General features: G+C 32.5%; 1 protein-coding gene across 1 annotated transcript in view; it reads right to left on the reverse strand.

Annotated features, from left to right (window-relative positions):
* HnRNP-K (Heterogeneous nuclear ribonucleoprotein K) overlaps nt 1-12,411 on the reverse strand; it is a 57,709-nt gene extending 45,298 nt beyond the window's left edge. The window contains exon 1 of the mRNA XM_085815200.1: nt 12,260-12,411. The gene's annotated coding sequence lies outside the window, so the exon portion shown is untranslated. The remainder of the gene's footprint in view (nt 1-12,259) is intronic.
* Nucleotides 12,412-19,235: the final 6,824 nt, after the last annotated feature.

Raw genomic sequence — 19,235 nt, forward strand, 5'->3', positions numbered from 1 at the left:
GCACCGACATTAGCGGCAAAGCTGAATTAGCAGTGTTTCTTCGTTCTTGTGACAAGAATTTTAACATTTTTGAGGAATTACTGGAACTAATACCGATGCCTGGTACTACCACAGAAAATATATTTACTTGTGTTTTTGGACTTCTGCAGAAATACAATCTACCTTTGGCAAAATTAAATTCTGTAGCTACAGATGGCGCTCCATCAATGACCGGGAAAAACAAGGGCTTCGTAGCATTACTAAGAAAAAAACTTAGTGAAATTCACGGTTCAAACATTCATCATATCCATTGTATTATACATCAAGAAGTTCTATGCACGAAAGTAATAAATATGGAGAATGTTTTGTCACATATAAAAAAAGTTATAAATTTTATAAGATCTCGAGGTTTAAATCAGCGTCAATTCACTGCTTTCTTAAGTGAGTTAGATAGTGAATATTCGGGTTTGTCCTACTATACCGAGGTACGTTGGTTATCTTGCTCCAAGATTCTCAAACAATTCTGGGATTTGAAAGAAGAAATATGTCAGTTTTTAAAAACGAAAAATCAAGACGTAAGTTTGTTTCACGATCCAATATGGATACAAGATTTATCTTTCTTGGTTGATATAATCAAATACTTAACCGATTTAAATTTATCGTTACAAGGAAAAGATCATATCATTACGAACATGTTTGACATAATTAAAGAATTCAAATGTCAACTAGTTCTTTGGGAAAAACAACTTAAAAACGAAGATTTGATGCACTTCTCGACGTGCTGCATGAACAAATCAAGTTTAGATGATACTTGTTCGTATCAAAAATATGCAGAAAAAATTGGAAATTTAACAACTGAATTTGAAACGAGGTTTAATGATTTTAGTTCCCTCGAAGAAAAAAAAATTTTTTTTTTCCTTCGATTTTCTCAATAAGTATTGACTCAGTACCCAGCCATATGCAAATGGAGGTGATCGAGATTCAATGCAACTCAAATTTGAAAGCAAAATTGAAGTGGGCGTGCCTGAATTTTACAAATATTTTACCAGCCAGGTTTGAAAATACTCGAAAATTCGCATATGAAATTATTTCCATGTTTGGTAGCACTTATCGGTGCAAGCAGTTATTTTCAGTCATGAAAGGTAATAAGTCTCCTATTAAAAACCGTATTAATGATGCTCACCTTGGGTCAGCATTGAAAGTTATCACTGCAAACAAAATTTCTTCCGAAATAGGAAAGATAATAGCAGAGAAGAGATGTCAAGTATCAGGACGTAAACATTAAATTTTTCTTGTTCTTTTCTATATAAATATATATATATGTTTAATATTGTATTATTCGAAATAAATCTACGTTTCTATGAATATTGATTTTTTTTTTCGGCCCGCCTAAAGTTAAACCTTGTTTGTTTGGCCCAAGTGTACCTATGAGTTTGACATCCCTGTCCTAGGCTATACGTGAAATTACATTTTAAAGTTTGACTTAATTCGTTATAAGTGATAACAACACCAAATGTGGTTTACGCACTTTGTTAAAATTATTTGAAAGTATGAACGGTGGCCATTTTTTTGCTTGTGTACAGTGAAAAAAAGAAAATGAAAATAAGTTGCCATAAATTAAGAAGTTTGCCAAGTGAATTATTCTTAGTGCAAACTGGGATAAAAAATAGTAATATGTGTACACCACATGACTTCCTTGCACGAAAAATTAAATTATACATATTTTTTCTTGCATTTCATTTAATCATATTGGAATGAAATAAATCTACTTCGCCAACAGCACATAAACCACAATAGAATAAATGTATTCTTTAAAATTCACTCTATTTGTTTACCATAGTGACACTCTAGCGCTAGGTTCACTTAACAGTATTATATTTCGTTCATATTATAACTCAGAATGCAAAAAATTTATATCATTTAAAAAATTATCTAATCGTTGCCACATGTCCTATTCAAATACTATAAAAATACATAAAAACTCAAAATATCTATATTAAAAATTACGAAGTAAATCTTAAACACTTATTTCCTCGGAAAAATTCCAGAGAAGATTAAGTATGATTTAATTCGCAATAATAAATGAAGGCGTTATCTTTTTTGTTGTGAAGCTTAATCTCTCTAGATTGGCAACAATCTACTATTCTGTTTCAAATGTTAACAAATATGTCTGCCATGTTATTTAAAGATTAGGCTTAACTGCACTTAAACAGCTTTTAAATTGTTGATAATTGTACAAATATTGCTTCATGATTTACTAAAGGCATAAAATCCTTAACCGGAAGATAAAAACAACATAATTCAATCATTTTTAAGGCAAAAAATTTACAATTTACCAACATATAAGAGTAAAGAAACTGAGATCACTGAGCCGGGTAACAAAGTGGATATATATATATATATTGGCTAAATCGCAGAATAGGCTGCATCAGTTGATGCTGTGTTTACTTCTTATTCTTGGACACGCCTTTTTATGACGTAATATTGGTTACACCTCTCCTTAAAAACAAGTTATAAGTATGCTATAGCTTCATATTTAAAGTAAACTTAAATGAAGTTTTAACCGAGTTGAAATGGTAGGCTTATAATGTTCTGCGCAAGATTTTTTTAATTATAAATCTACTTTTGTGTGGTGTGTGGTAGTGTTAGCATTTAACGCAACGAATTATCACTGACAAATGTATTATTAAGATACCAAACGATTGAAAACGATCATCACCAGACGATTGAAAATATTGAATGCATTAGTTCAAAATTATAACCGTAACTTCTGAAAATGCAGAAAAGAATTCTTTTGCTTAAAGAATGTTTTGATTATTGATGAGTGTGTCAAAATCGGTACTGCAGAATGGACGAGTATCTGAATCTGGATTTTTTTAATCAATTGGAGCGAAGAGGCAAAAAGTGCGTTATTGAGTGGTGTATGGAGAAAAGTTTGATTGCAATATCGTATAAGTGCCCAATTTATGGAACAAATATGAAACTAGTATAGAGACGGTTTTGAGATGTATAGACGATTTTGAGTGTTGCGCAATGCCGAGTCTGTGCAACTCTGAGATGTTTTTTTAAATGAAAATTGATCGATGTGCACATGGGCAAAGCCAATGCTGTGCGTGATGCCGAGTTTGTGCAATTCTGGGATTTTTTTAAGTGAAAATAGATTGATGTGCACATGGGCAAAGCCAATTTGGTGCACAATGGCGAGTTTGTGCAATTCTGGGATGTTTTTTGAAGTAAAAATAGATCGATGTGCACATGGGAGAAACCAATGTGGTGCGCAATGCCGAGTTTGTGCAATTCTGGGATGTTTTTTAAGTGAAAATTGATCGATGTGCACATGGGCAAAGCCAATGCTGTGCACGATGCCGAGTTTGTGCAATTCTGGGATTTTTTTTAAGTGAAAATAGATCGATGTGCACATGTGCAAAGCCAACGTGGTGCGCAATGCTGAGTTTGAGCAATTCTCTGATTTTTCTTTAAGTGAAAATAGATGGATGAGCACATGGACACCGAGTTTGTAGAATTCTTTGATGTTTTTCGAGAGAATACTGATTGTTGTGTAGAAGAGAAAACGAGGTTGTGTGTGATGCCGAGCAGTAATGTAACTAACTTTATTTATGTGCAATGTTTAACATATCATTAGTGTATTTTAAATTTGTATTGTTGTTTTAATTGTGAATTATACTTAAGACGTCATTTTTCATTAAAATTGTATTTTTAATTTTTTGGCTTTGATATGTTTATAACGCTTTCCGACTTACGACATATATCGATAGTCCGACGATCTACTCAACAGTAGCAAAATTGTTAACTTTAACTCTCGAAGTAACGTTTACCTCATATTTTAATACGTAGTTGTTTGGTATCGTAATTGCACTTGATAATATGAGTTCATTGATAATATGTGTGTGTGTGTGTGCGTATGTGAAGCATTGCTTAGTGTTCGAAGTTTGTAGTATTTATTTTATTATATTATTTTCTTTCATTCTGAGAAATTAGATTTTTTTATTTATTAATGCGTAGAATTCTAGCATGCTTACACAGAATATGGCGTGATTTTAGAAACTGTTATGAAAGCTGTGTAATGATTTTCATATGCAATAAAAAATATTATTCTTTTTTCATTAATGTAAAGTTTAAAATTTTTAGAAATAATGAAAATTGTCTAATTATTGGTATGTAAAGAATTATGTCATTACGTAGCAAGAAAGTAATTTGTAAAAATGATAAAATTGAAATGTTCTACAATATGAATTTAAATTTTAAAAAAAAATTATTTTATTTGTATAAGTAAAAAAATTAATAAAAAAATAATAATAATTTAATAAAAATCTTTGAAAATATTGAAGCTCGACAAGTATTAGAGACTGGACGTTGTTTATCGTTTTAATAATTGTAGAATTCGCTCACTGTATCATGGTAATTTTAAATATAAACAATTTATTATACTTATTATCAGTAACGTCTAAGCTTAAATGTTATAAATGTAAATTAAAAGTAAAGAATTTAATATTAATTTACAATAATAAACAATTTATTATTGTTATTTTTAAGAGAAAATAGAAAGTACACGTAGTGTAAATGCGAGACTACATTGTGATGTCATAAGCTTAGTCCCACCCATTTATGGACGTCACACAGCTCCTCCTACTCAACTTTGTTGATTCAGCCTATTCTGCGCTTTTACCAATATATTTATATACGTTTGGTGTGGCCGATTGCAACCAAAATACGAGGTGCACATCTACATGTTATAGCAGTCCTATATACAAAATTTCAACATTCTGAAGCTACTCGTTTTTTAGTTATGCGAGATGTGTACCTTTGTACAGGTGCCACGAAAAATTCTCTTCAGAATTAATTTTAAATCAGTTTTATAACTTTTTGAAGGAAAAGAGTATTTTATTCTAAATCAGTTTTATAACTTTTTGAAGGAAAAGAGTATTTTATTCTAAAGCAGTTTTATAACTTTTTGAAGGAAAAGAGTATTTTATTCTGACGTACAGATATCACGCAAAGACTTTGTTAAATTGCATTTGATAGTGGTCAAAATGGATATTTTTGTTGAAATATGCTGTCTGAAACTTTTCGCAATTACAATACTTCCTTTTTACTTCGTACAAGGAAGTAAAAAAAGGAAGTAATTGTGTGACAAAAATTGCAAAACTAATTATTTACACATACAGGATAGATTAGTTTAATTTTGGTTATATATTTTATATTGAAAAAATATTTTCTTTCATGTTAATTATAGAATAAATTATTTAAATAAAGCATTTTGATGCGTGTGTGATAATTGAATGAGTACAACTCTAATATACGCCCTAATTTCACCAAATGTGGCGATATGTGTTCTGCGCTGGTTTTTGGCACGATTGCGTGTTCTATGGCAACCCTGTTGACGTTGAAAAATCTTTCGCTGGAGCTTATTGATTCGCCTCTGTGTCTGAGAAGATGGGAGGGAAAGATAAAATGGTAGTTGTTGAATTGAAGTTCGGCAAAAGGAAATATTGTGGCTATCCTGTTGACGGGTAGTGGGTATTTGGAAGTGTGGAAAGAGGGTCTGGGAGATTATTTTTAATGGCAGTGCATGATAGAAGTAGGGATTTGTGATTTTATTTATTTGTGAACCATAGTATAAATTTTCTGGATAGTGTGTCTGGCTGTCATGTAAATACGATAGTGATTACGTGGCGGTATGAAATTTATATTTCTGCTATTCAAAAACGCATTAATTCATGGTAAGTGCATTTTATTTTATCTTTGTTCTTATTTTGTAGAATGTTATGTTCATTGGTTCTTTAGCATTAATTTCTGTCGTTATTGTTGTTTTTTTAAATTGTTTGAAATTTATTTTAGTTTATTTTGTTGTTTAGTGTTTAGAGTGTGCAATTCGTAGATGTTTTTTAAAGTTGAAACAGAACGCTGTGTACATGGTATTATTTGAAATTTGTTATGTTATTTTATTAAAGCGAGGAGTGCGTAGATCGTAGATTCCTTCCTTGCCTAAATTGTGCAATTCGTAGAATTTTTTTAAAGTTTAAACAGGATGCTGTGTACATGGTATTCTTTGAAATTTATTGTTGTTATGTTAATTTATTAAAGCGAGGTGTGCGTAGTTTGTAGATTCATTCATTGCCTACATTGTGCCATTTGTAGATGTTTTTTTAAGTTAAAACATGTCACTGTGTACATGGATTCTTGTCAAATATTTTTGGTTAAAAACTTTACGTTTTTGCTATCTAAATTTTTTGTTTTTGTTTCGGAATTTTAGCTAAATTGTATGTTGAAAACGTAGTTTTTGCATGTGCGAAAACCGCGTTTTTGGAGACATTTTAGGCTAAAAGTCAGGACTATAAAGAGAAGGGCTAGCTCATAGAGCGTTTCCTCCTGAAACAGGCAGTGAGGAGTGATGACGTAGCAATGATGGCACTGAGCGCGGAGATGCAATTGACATCGTAGAAACTAGCGTTTTAAATTTGAAGAATCAGCGTTTAAAATGAGCTGTGTGTGAAAGATAGCTATAATTTGGAAGAGACAATGTTACTGCAGTAACATTAATCAGCGTTTAAAATGAGCTGTGTGTGAAAGATAGCTATAATTTGGAAGAGACAATGTTACTGCAATATGCATTTTACACTGAACATTAAAAAATTTAATAGTACTTGCTCAATTTTAAAATAATAGATAAAATGCGCTACTCTTAGCATAAAGTTCCTTTTTTTATTTGCAGGGTTTTTTTTTTTTTTTCCCTTTAAATGCCTGTTTTTTTCTAATCATTTCTTTATCTGCATGTTAACTAAGAGAACTGTACTACTGCTAAGATAACTATAATAACAGCTATTTAAAATTAATCAAAAAAATAACCTTAAATTGGCATAGTTTTAAACGTGTATGGTTATATATGGCAAAATTTCTGCTAATCTAAGTTTGAGTTTCAGCCTAATTGTAAATTTTACATTAGCATATTTTTCTCCCGATTCATTATAATAACATATTTTTTTAAAAATAATTTTGTAACTTAGGCTTACATCAATATTTCATTTAAATAAATACATGTAAGATTGTTATCTTAATTTAGACAAAACAATTTTATTCACAGTACCTAAAATAATTATTTAATTTTTCAAAAGTGGGGGTTAAGGGGGCAGGTCTTCTTATGCCAATTACTTTAATATTATACTTAATAAATATTTTATCTAGAATGCTAAGCTAGCACAAAATCGAATCAATAATAACAGAGGATACAATAAAAATAACTGTAACAATAACTTAACAGAATTAGTTCTCATTTGAAATATGCTTTACGCTATTAACTTCTAAAATGCAATCTAGAAATATTTCAAATCAAAACATATTATATATACTTACTTTTTGTCTCTCGTTTCCCTTGACCATTAAATAATTTGGTTTTAGTTTGTGACACAATTTAATTCTCTTTAATAATATAAACATTTAAAACAGTTCCATCTTCTAAAACAAATCCTTTATCTAAAAAGTGGTTTCTCAGTAATTTGAGCCCACCAGAGGCCGAGCGGTAAAGTTGCTGAACACTGGTAGTTCGGTCCGAGGTTCGAATCCCGCGAACGGGCTGGCTGCATGGGCGTTTTCGCGGTTTTCCCCATGTGTAACGTGTATACGAGCCAGTTTCCCTTAGAAAGTCCTCCACGAAGGCATCCCTTCCCTTAGGCAGATAGCCCTAGTGTGCTTTGTCATAATTAAATACACCAACACTCAGTAATTTGAGGCAGTGCGCTAAATCTGCAAAAACCCATATTTTTTTCGTTTGGAATACTGGATTTGGAAAATGAGAACTATTAATCGAAATCTGTAACTCTTTCCACAAAGTAGTATATCCTCTTAACTCAGACACTATTGCTTTCACTTCTACTCTAGATGATTGAATATGTCTTATGAGTGAAAAAAGTTCTTTCTTCATTGGAGTGTTAAAATAAAAAAATATTGGTTGTTTCCACTGCGAAATGAGACCTCTGATTAAAACAAACTGCACTTTTTGAAAAGGACCGATTTTGGTCTAGTTTAGAGTCATAGCAGAGTTTAGAATCTATGTGCATTTCGTCGAAACTGAGAACGCATATTTTTTCTACAGAATTCAAATATTGGCATCTTTCCTTCATTACAGCAAGAACATCACTCTGAATTCCTGGACTACATGAAAATTTAGCGCACCATCTCTTTAATGTGCTAGTGCTAGGTAAAGGAATTCCCATTTTTTCTTTCCAAAAATCGTAGCTTTTAGATGACAGAGCTCTTATGACAATGCAATGTGAAATATCTTCACTAGTCCACTGGATTTTTTCCTTCTTTTCTAGCAATGCGTTAATCTGCGTCTTTGTAAAAATACACTTTAGACGTTTTTCCAAATTCTCCGATCTGTTCTGTTTTTTCCTAAATTTCGCTGTTTGGGATTTTAATTTCTGAATTTCCGATACAAATTTCTTTCTAAATGTCGTCCACCTTCTTTGTCGCTGAGCAAACATTCTAAAATCTTTATTACAATTTTCTAAGGATATTATTTTGTTCTTCAAATTATCAATACATTCTTGTTTATCTTTACACTTAGGGCACTCAGGGATATTGTCACATAGGGCATTGTCACTTGTGAGTTTTATTTCAAAATCATTCACATTTGATTTATTATTGTCAGCTTCAATTTCGTTCTCGGCCTCAAAATAAATTTTCTTTGGGCTTAATTCATGTAGTCTTTCAAAAGCACTCTGCATTAGTTTTTTCAAATGTCTCCGATTTCTTGGTGTTATTTTGTTTACTGCACACGATAAATTTACTTTCGGCACAGCATTGCATTTCAACAGTTTCTTTTGCGGCAATCCAAGCAAGCGATTTCTCATGTCATCTTCATAATCACCGCACAGAAAATGTTCGCTGCAAATTCTTGCTTTTTTCACATTAATAGAATCTTGTCTTCGACATTTATGTATCCATTTTTTCGTCAAAAGCAAATTGTCCTTGGGGAAAGCATGAAATACAATATTTCTTCCTTTCGTATTTCTATAAGTGTTACGGCACGTTGCTACAGCACAAGAAGCCATATTTCATAAAGGATACTTTAAATATAGAATTTAAAAGGAAAACTGACTAAAACTATATATACACAAATTATTTTAAATATTTGCATTATTAGAAAACAAATATGTATGATTAAAATTAATTTGGGATATGCGATCTCCAGAAAATCGTCTCGCAACTGAATGAAACTACAGTTTTAAAGGTGCGAAATCAGAGCAGGTGCAACAGACACGTCAGATTACTTCCGGTTCCCCCCCTCTATGAGACTCGCCTCGGCGAGGAGTCGAACAAAGGAATGACCTAGACCTTCTATTTATCCCTGCTAAAAGTTCGAAATGTAGACAAAAAATTTAGATAGTAATATGACAGCGTGAAGTTGACTTGAGGGCGCATATCAGAGTAGTTCCGTTGAATGCAGCACCAATCGGCCATACTGTAATAGCGAATGAATTTTTTCTTTTCCTGAAAGAAATAATTTTCATAGAAAAAGAAAATAAAAAGAAGGGAAGAAATATTTTCTTTCTAATTTCTTATTTAAAGAAATATTTTTCAAATAGTAACTGTAAAATAAATTGCGAAAAAACAGTTTTAATGTAAACATGGAAAAAAAAACTTAGTTTGCTATTAGATTGTATATTATAAATTTAAATGATTAAAATTGTTTATTTCTAAAAGGGTTTGAAGTAAGCTTAATTCATTTACTCTTATCTATTTACCATTGCTTTCGTGGTATCCCATATCACTCTTTATTTTATAGCTCTAAATTCCTGCATTAACTTTTCCCTTAAAAAATGGGATTTTCCTTCACATAACACAGCAGCATATTCTGCTGCGTTTTGGGTATAATACTGTTTTGTGCAATTTTTTTCCAACTACAAATGCAGCGTGTGAGTTAGTGAAATAAAGGGAGAATATTCCTAGAACTTCAGCCACCGTGCACTTTAAATTTTGTCACTCGTTTGTACTGCGATTGGTCTAAAGCTCCTTGAAGCCTTGTTTCCTTTCAGTAAAGATAATGGACCCACTCTCCCACCAACTGAGGACCACAGAATGGCTTTCTAGGATAAGTTGTGACAGCTGTCCATACTGGTTTTTTTAAGTCAATATTGTTCGCTCAAGTTGTAGACAGATCAAGTGATCATAGAATGGGCGTCCAGGTTACCATAAATGAAACAACTTGGCAATAATCCAAGAGGCACCCTAAAATATAGACTAAACCCTTCATTTTTGTATATAGCATGCAATTGTCTTCATTATCCAATAGAAGAAAACAGATAATTACACTGATCAATTAAAATTTCCAGTGGCATATCAAGTTTCATTCTGAAAAATTTCATAGACCACTTAAAACACCAACCATAATTAATACAGTCACACATATTATTTCACCATTCTTGAACTAATTTTTAACATAAACTGGATTTTTTTTAACTGGATTTTTGTAAGCAGCCTTTTATGCTAGGTAGCCATACTTAGCATAAATAAACTGAACTAATTTTTAACATAAACTGGATTTTTGTAAGCAGCCTTTTATGCTAGGTAGCCATACTTAGCATAAATAAACTCAGTTTCAATGTGCACCAATTTCAGCAAGCTTTTGATCTTAAGAATACAGTGAAAAGTCTTTAATCCAGACCTCAAAGCTACAAACTTTCTGCGCATGAGCGTTTAATGAATAACGGATAGTATAAGCTAAGCTAAAATTATCAGTTAATGTTGCAGATTGTGTTGTTCCTTAATTGGATCCATCGTATTATTTTTTGAAAACTGTTAGAGCAATTTTATAAAAGTAAACTTGAACTTTCGAATGTCAAAATGAATTTGATTCCGGAGCTGCCGAAGGATAGACAAAGCGAAAGTATGTTTCGTTGTCCATCAAACAAAAAGTGGAACTGCTGCAAAAAATGGATAAAGGCATATATATCCTTTGTTTTTCTAACCATGCCGAAATCTGTTTATCAATTTCACGCTGCTCTGCGGCACGCAATGAACTGGAAGCACTATCCTTATCTTCAGGGAAGATGTTTTTATTTTATTTGGATTATAATTCCTTACTAAATGTATATCTCGATGTACTCCGTCTTTGATATGCTTTAAATCAAATTCCCCATCATTATAAATATCACGAATACACATCAAATAGTTTTCTGGTTGCAATTTTCTAATTTCGAGTATGTGTAATGTACGCTTTAAGCATGTGCGCGTTGAAAGAAATGTTTAATAAAGTAATTTTTTTTTTGTAAATTTTGATACCCTTTAGATCATAATTGCCCTTTATTTCATAAATTACGATTTAATATTTTAAATTTTATAATTTCTGCATGCGATCTTACCAGATTTAAACTGATGATCTATAATGCGGAAAAACCGATAATCCGGAATCGCGAAGTCAAGACGAGTCCGAATTAAAGACTTTTGACTGTACTAAATCATGAAAAACAATAGTATATGCATCCTTCAACAATAAATTATGTATCATAATTACTTCGGGCTTTCATTACCGAGAAACTACGAAAAGGGTTAGCACGCAAAAACGATGCACTCAACAACTGAAAACACAGGGGGGAAAATTGCGGAAGTTACGAGAAATGTATAGAACTAATTTTATATACACAAAAATCTGATCTCTTTAAACACAATGACCATATATATCTTCAATCATTATATGCAACACTTTATTCCACGAAAATTCAAAATGTAAATGAACATTGCAACATTTTACTAACCCAAATTTCCAACATTTATGTTTTCATTATAAGAAAAGCGCACTTCAAAAACATAAATAAATAAAGCAAAAAGTTTTATTTTATTAACTCTACACAAAAATACTGCATTTCTGCATGGTTTACTTTAGATTTCCGTACTTTTCTGCTAATAATTCACTGTTTATGTATACTTGGAAGGTAACTGATTACTACATTCTCAGCTACACCTGCCGATAACGCCATTTTCAAGAAACACTTAACAACGAATTTTGTTAGTACATTTACGAAAGCATTTGCTTTAAATTCCATTCCATAAACTTAAAACGCCAAATCAGTCTTATCAACAGCTAAATACTGCATAAATATTTTATTAGTACCACGATTAATACCACAAAATTTAGTAAAATAAAACTACTAGTTTGAAGGCGCCATTTGTTCTCGAACGAACTATCATTATAAGACACAAAAAGGAAACATAAGCGAATTAAATACATACGATTTTTTAAAATTCATTAAAAAGCACTTACTGATATCAATTAAATTACGCAATTATATTCAACTGGCGATAGCTTTTCCTCCCGGCAAACACTTACCATCAAATAAACAAAAAATAATAGAATAAGCTTTTAGTTCAGTGCAGTTGAGTTGAGTTGAAAATCAGCAGATTCCCTATTCTTATCAATAAGGATGTTCAGATGTCTGATTCTCTAGATGTCTACATACCAACTTTTTATGTGAACAAGCCTTTCCTTCCCCTGCCTGCCGATATAAGAAATAGGATTAAAGAGAAAACCGGACCCGTAAAAGATGGCAAACCACCAGGGATCCACAACTCAAACACGAACTAAACTCTATGCAAAAAGAAATCAACAGAAGAATCAAGAACTTCAAAAACCAAAAATGGACCAATTTCCTAAATAACCTAGCTATAGAGGACAATTCCCTATTTGACATTTCCCGCAAATTCAAGAAACCTTATAAACCTATTCCACCTATCCATGTACCTAGTGGAACTTCATATACAGAAGAAGATAAAGCTAAATCTTTTGCGCGCTATATGGAAGATACATTCACTCTTAATCCCATTCCGTACGACAATAACCATATTGAACGGGTCAACCAGGTGGTCAATAACTTCCTTAATACCCCTGCTCCGTACAACTTCACTTTCCTGAGTACCCCAACAATCGTTGCCAACACCATCAGCGCCTTACAAACGAAGAAAGCCCCAGGGCATGATGGCATCTCGACCAAAGCACTGAAGCATCTTCCGATCAACGCTCTTACCTGCCTAACTAAGATAATCAACAACATTATCAAATTCGCTTATTTTCCTAACTCATGGAAGCAAGCTATAATAATTGTTTTTGCTAAACCGCAACAAAATCCAACTCTCCCACAGAACTATCGCCCTATCAGTTTACTTAGCCACCTGTCTAAAGTTACTGAGAAAATCCTGCTTTTCCACATCCAAAAAATTCACCCTTCCATGAATTTTCTCCCAGAAGAACAATTCGGTTTTCGTAATCATCATAGCACTTGCCACCAACTTCTTAGAGTTATCAACATTATCACTGAAGGCTACAGCTGCAAACTTCCGACCGGTGCTATATTTCTCGATATCGCGAAAGCTTTTGACAGGGTATGGCATCGAGGCCTTATTTACAAACTAATCACTCTCAATTTTCCAGATAATTTTATTCGCTTAATAGCCTCTTTTCTCAGCAAAAGAACATTCAGAATCAAAATGGGTACTGCTTACTCTACCAGCAGAGTAATCAATGCTGGTGTCCCACAGGGGTCGGCACTTTCGCCTTACCTTTTTAATATTTATACACAAGATATCCATAAAGACCCTTCTGTTCATCTTGCACTCTTTGCCGATGACACCGCCATACTTACTAAAGCCTGCACTGTTATCGCCGTAAGAAACCAACTCCAAAGCTATCTCATAAAACTGGAAAAATGGCTTACGCTTTGGAGGATTAAAATTAACACTGATAAAACTAAGGCAATAAATTTCCGTAAAGGAAACATGAAATACTATCCTCCACCCCCTGAAATATTTGACGAAGAAATAGACTGGATTAATGAAACCAAATACCTTGGAGTCACCCTTGACCAAAAACTTACCTTCAGAACCCATTTCCGGTCCGTAGTACAAAAATTTAAAATCACCACAGCTACTATGCGACCTCTTCTTGGTAGAAAAAGCAACTTATCTACTACAAACAAATTAATTCTATATCGCTCCATACTGCGCCCAGCTCTTCTTTACGCAACACCGATCTGGAGACATGCAGCTAAAACCAATATTAAACAATTACAAATTCTACAAAATAAAATTTTACGAGAAATTATCAATGCTCCTTGGTATATTCCCAACATCTATATTCACAGAGACCTTGGAATCGAACTTATTCAAGAGTATATTAAACGATTAGCAGTCAACTTCTTTTATTCAGTACACACCCACAGTAATAGCCTTATTAGCACTCTCAGACACTCCCCGTCCCAGAGATAAACATCGCTACCCTTGTGACATCCTCCCCACATAAGATTCACAACCTTAATTGACTCATTCACGCAAAACTGACTCTGCGGTTTTACCACCCGCGGCTACATCTTATAACGAAACTGAACTTGACACCCCCCCTTTTTTCTCCGCCACTAGTGCGGACCTCACTCTCTTTCAACCGCCTCCCACACTCCTTTCACCCTTCTCTTTCTCCCCCCCACCCGTTCCTTATCAGAAGTTGAGTAAAAAGATGTTTCTACATCTTGACACTCGAGAATAAAAAAATACGATCTGTGTGATCACATGATTAGTCACATTTCATTTATTCTTCTCCAAACAAAGATATATATATTTATTCTGAATTACAGATTTTCAATAGTGTTTCTCATTTTCTGCAACCCCACGAGAATCTCCAAATAACTAACAAAAATGTCTCTTGGAAATAGAAGTATTTTATGAGAATGAAAAGACTTTTGGAGGAAAAACGAAAAATATCTTCACTGCAGAGTCGTAGCTAGGGTTTTCAGCGCCCAGGGACAAATGAAGATTTCGCGTCCCCCTACTGCTTGCCAAGGATGGAAAACATTTAACCCTTTAACTGCTTAAGACGTGTTTAAACGTTTTTGGAATTCTTTAAAAATGCTTAAGACGTCTTTACACGAATTTCAAATCGCACGAAAAAGGCTTAAGACGTGTATACACGAAGCCCGAATTTCGCGAAGATTGCTGAAGACGTGTTTAGACGACGCGATCTGGTCTTCCTTCCCCTACCTTTCTGCAGGCGGCTGTCACTTGACACAAAGGTCTTAGTAGGGTGTGAAGTCTCTTTGAAAAGAGCACTTTAGGAAAAGTCCTTAGACTGAAGTATCTTTGTCAGACAGCAGGTATGTATTATCTGTGTGCCGACTAAAAGTTTGCGAAAGAAGATAAATCGTTTTACAACTGTTTGCCTTGTGGTACTTTATACAAATGAAAGTCAAACAGGTTCTGACGGTGTTATAGTACATTGCCGAATTTTAGTAGAAACAAGAAAAAATAAGAATTGTAACGGAGGACGCCTTTATGCCTATATGTTATAGAATCAAATATTTTATTTTTGTATTGAAAAATGATTACAATTTCTGATTCGTCAGGAAAAAATATAAAATGTTGCAACCAGCTTTCTTGTTTGCCTTCGTATTTCAAATGCACGTTATTATAATGGTATATTCTTCTTTTTACATTCTTAAATGTTAAAACTGTGCTTTCAGCATGCCTGAGTTTTGTACTCGTATGTGTGGCTCTATACTCCGTAGAAATGGCGAAATAACATATAAAAATTATATGAATGTTGAAAGGAGGATATTCTACTCGAAACTTCAACTAAATGGAATAAATGAATACGCCGAAGGAATTTCTAGAAATATTTGTTTTAAAAATTTTATTATTAAGATTTTAAATACAAAATGTTTTGAAATCTAAAGAATAAAATATGTAATCCTTGAAACATTTTTGGAAAGAAATCTATCGATATAAAATCTCTTAAAATTAATGGAGTGTAAATTAATTAAAACAGTTAGTGTTCGGAAGAGTTAGATATACTGCGCACAAAAAATTACAGTCAGAAGATCAATTATTTAAAGATATAAATTAATTACATTAAAAGAATTTAAAATAAATTAAGATCTGTCCAAATGTCAATGCTAACAGCAATAGCACGCATGAAAGTTATTCTTTAAATTCCGAAGTTCATCCGTCGGTACGCAATGATTGTGCCTGCGATTACTTTTCTTATAGATATTACAAAAGTCGCCAACGAAGTAGCGCTAAAATCGTTGAATACTAATAGTTTGAAGCGGGTTCAAATCCTGATGAATGGATTGCCTGCATACCAGTTTTAGCGAATGTTTGTTGCGCATGTTTAATGTGAATATGAGCCAATTTTAGTTAGCTTTTCATGATGACGTGCCTTGACTACGAGTCCTCGCTCGGGTTGTGTTTGGTTTGGCTTGTTAGATTATTAAGCACGTGAAGGCGATCTGTCTAAGGGGAGGTATGCTTTCGTGACAGATTTTCTAAGGGAAACAATCTCGCACTACAGAAAGTTAAAACCATAAAAACCCCCATGCAATCAGCTTGTTCACGGGGGTTTGAATGCAGGTCAAACTACCAGTATGTTAGGAGAAGCGATTTCAAGAATGTTTAATTATTTTATTTAGTTTGTCATAAGCTAAATAAAATAATTAAACATTCTTGAAATCTCTTCACATTACTGAAATGGCAATAACTTCGAATTATACTATGCTACCACCTTTCCTCTAATATGAAATTTTGAACTTTTCCGTTATCGGACAGCCCACCAGCGACTGAGCGGAGTCTAACGGAACAACTGGTGGTTCTGTCCAGGGTTCGAATCCCGGCAAACGAGCTGGTTGCCAGGATGATATTCTTAGTTTTCCATATGTGTAACATGTATGCAAGCCAATTTCCGTTAGGCAGTCCTCGAACGAAGGCATCCTTCACCTTAGGCAAACAACCATCGAGTACTTTGCCATAATCAAATAAACCTTTATCCATAACATGCTTCAAATATTTTTATGTTGAAAAGTTCATGCGCCAAAGTTGGCCCCCGTTGAATGAAATATGTTGTTTATTTTTTCTTTGTTTTTTATAACAACAATGTTCTTGTTTTCAGAATCTGAATTATCAATAAAATTCTTTTAATAATATGCGATTATATTTTGTTTTTTTGTTTAATGAAAAATTAATTTAAGCGACAAATCTCTTACATTTAGAAAAATTTTCGATTTTCGAAACGAGTTGCTGTCAAAAGCGCATCTTCTCGTTGCTGCATATATTTATTTAAAGCAAACTGCTTGGCGCGTGTGCTTTTAACATTTGAAAAGATTCAGAGAATTTACAACAGGGAAATAAAGTTATTAATTTTACTGAATTTTGTGGATTCTTTGTGTTTTGAGGTAAAAGTCAAACCATCAGATATGTGATAACCTTAAAATAAGGGTATATATAATCAGGATTTTGGGGCCAGACATTCCCAGCGAAATACATTACAAAAAATTATCTATGTAGAATTAATGTATATTCCGTTTAGTATTTTAATTTATCAGTGTTATTTCACATCAGTTTATCAGTGTAAGTTATATCGAGTTTTAGTTGTGTTCGATATAAGAATTTTATTTGGTTTATATAAATCCGATTCGTTTAATAATATTATATTTATTAAATACTATTTATTAGGTTTCCAAATCTGTCAAACCCAATCAATGGCCTCCTGGCTAAGATATCTGATTATCGCTATTTCGACTCGTATTCGAACCCAAACAAACGAACTGGTTGAATTTTGTGATTTCTCCTATGTGTAACATGAACATGAGTACGTTTTAGTCGAAAAGTCGTCCACGGAGACATTCATTGCCTTCGGCTGATAGATCTCGTTTCCTTTGCCATACTATCAAAGAATCAAAGTATCAAAAAAGTATCAAAAAATCTAAAAATTTTTCAAAAACACTAACAGATGCATGTAACAAAGTAAAATTAAGTAAATGCATATAAGAAAATAAATTAAGTAAATGCATATAAAAAAACTGAAGTAAATGTATATAACGAAAAAAAAAAAAAATGAGGTAAAACAAATTTTCAATAATTTTTCTATACAGTAGTTTTTAAATTGCTTATTTTCAAATTTTATTTCATTTTTATGTATGTACAGTGTATGTGTGCGAAAGTGTGCTTGTTCGGCATATCCATATATATTAATTAAATAAATCTGATTTGAAAATGCATGCACTAACGCGCTATTCTCGTAATTTGAAAAACACTAAAATATTGTCTGAGAAAAATATTTATAAAGAAAATTAAATTTCGTCTCCTTACTCGGTGCTGCGTAAAAAATTTAAATAAGCATATTAATTTTTTCTTCTTTATTAACAACAAATTAGTTTCTTTTCATTTATATATGAAAAAAAAAAAATCTTGCTGTCAGAATGGAAATTCTTAAAAATATAAAACTCGTTTTCTTCGAACAAAAGTTTCTGAGAAATTTCTCTAGGTCAGCAGGTAGTAACAGGACCACTGACTGCTTTGTTTGAAAAACCCGATGAAGTGGATGATTTTACCCCCAAAAGTTTTTCTTTAACAAAGCAGATGCGGTCCAAATGGCTTTGCTGAGAAGCATTCGTATTTGAATAGCTTGAAGCTTGAAAGCTTGAGTTGGTTGTTTTCGAAGCAATCAGTCAAACAGCAATAAAATTTGTTATAAATATTTCTCTCTCTCTGTGACTTCTTGAAATCTTGGAATGGGTGAAAGTTTATTTTGTTTTACATATATAAGGAAACTGCATGTAAAGCAAAATAATTCAAGGCACTTATTGTATGTTAATCATTGTACGTCCCCTCAGCTCTTCGGTTGGGTATTAAGAAAAGAAATTCCTATACTGCTTTTGTATTACTTGTATATTGAAAGATTTGAAAAAAATAGCTTTATATGAAAAGTTTTCCTCCGATGAACGAATACAGCTGAAACATGTTTCTGTCTTCAAGTATATCCACAAAACATGAAATAGTATTGTACTCTTTTGTATTCTATTGCATTTTTATATTACTTCGTGGTAAATTTTTTGATTCTTAAATTTCTCTCTCTCTTTTCTTATAATACACAAGTACTCTTTCAAATATGGCTGACCTATGAACCTAAATTTTTATACTATAAAATTTTATATAAAAATTAGCCGTAATCATTAGACACAACATTGTGTATATTATATTCTTGAATACATGCCTGCAATTAATACTAAGAATACTATTGATAAAATTCGTGATATAATTAATAATGAAAATACTGTTTAAGCTAAATAACGATTTGAATCTTTTTTTTATTATAGGGTAACATGAGCCAAACAATTTTCGTTAGAAATATACAATTATGCTAACTTGACACATCAGATAGAAAATATTTTATCGTCATAATCGGCTATGATAAAAGATTT

The sequence above is a fragment of the Stegodyphus dumicola genome, chromosome 4 (assembly GCF_044657685.1).
Source record: "Stegodyphus dumicola isolate Sdum_Otavi_A_Nest chromosome 4, ASM4465768v1".
Lineage (NCBI taxonomy): Eukaryota > Metazoa > Arthropoda > Arachnida > Araneae > Eresidae > Stegodyphus > Stegodyphus dumicola.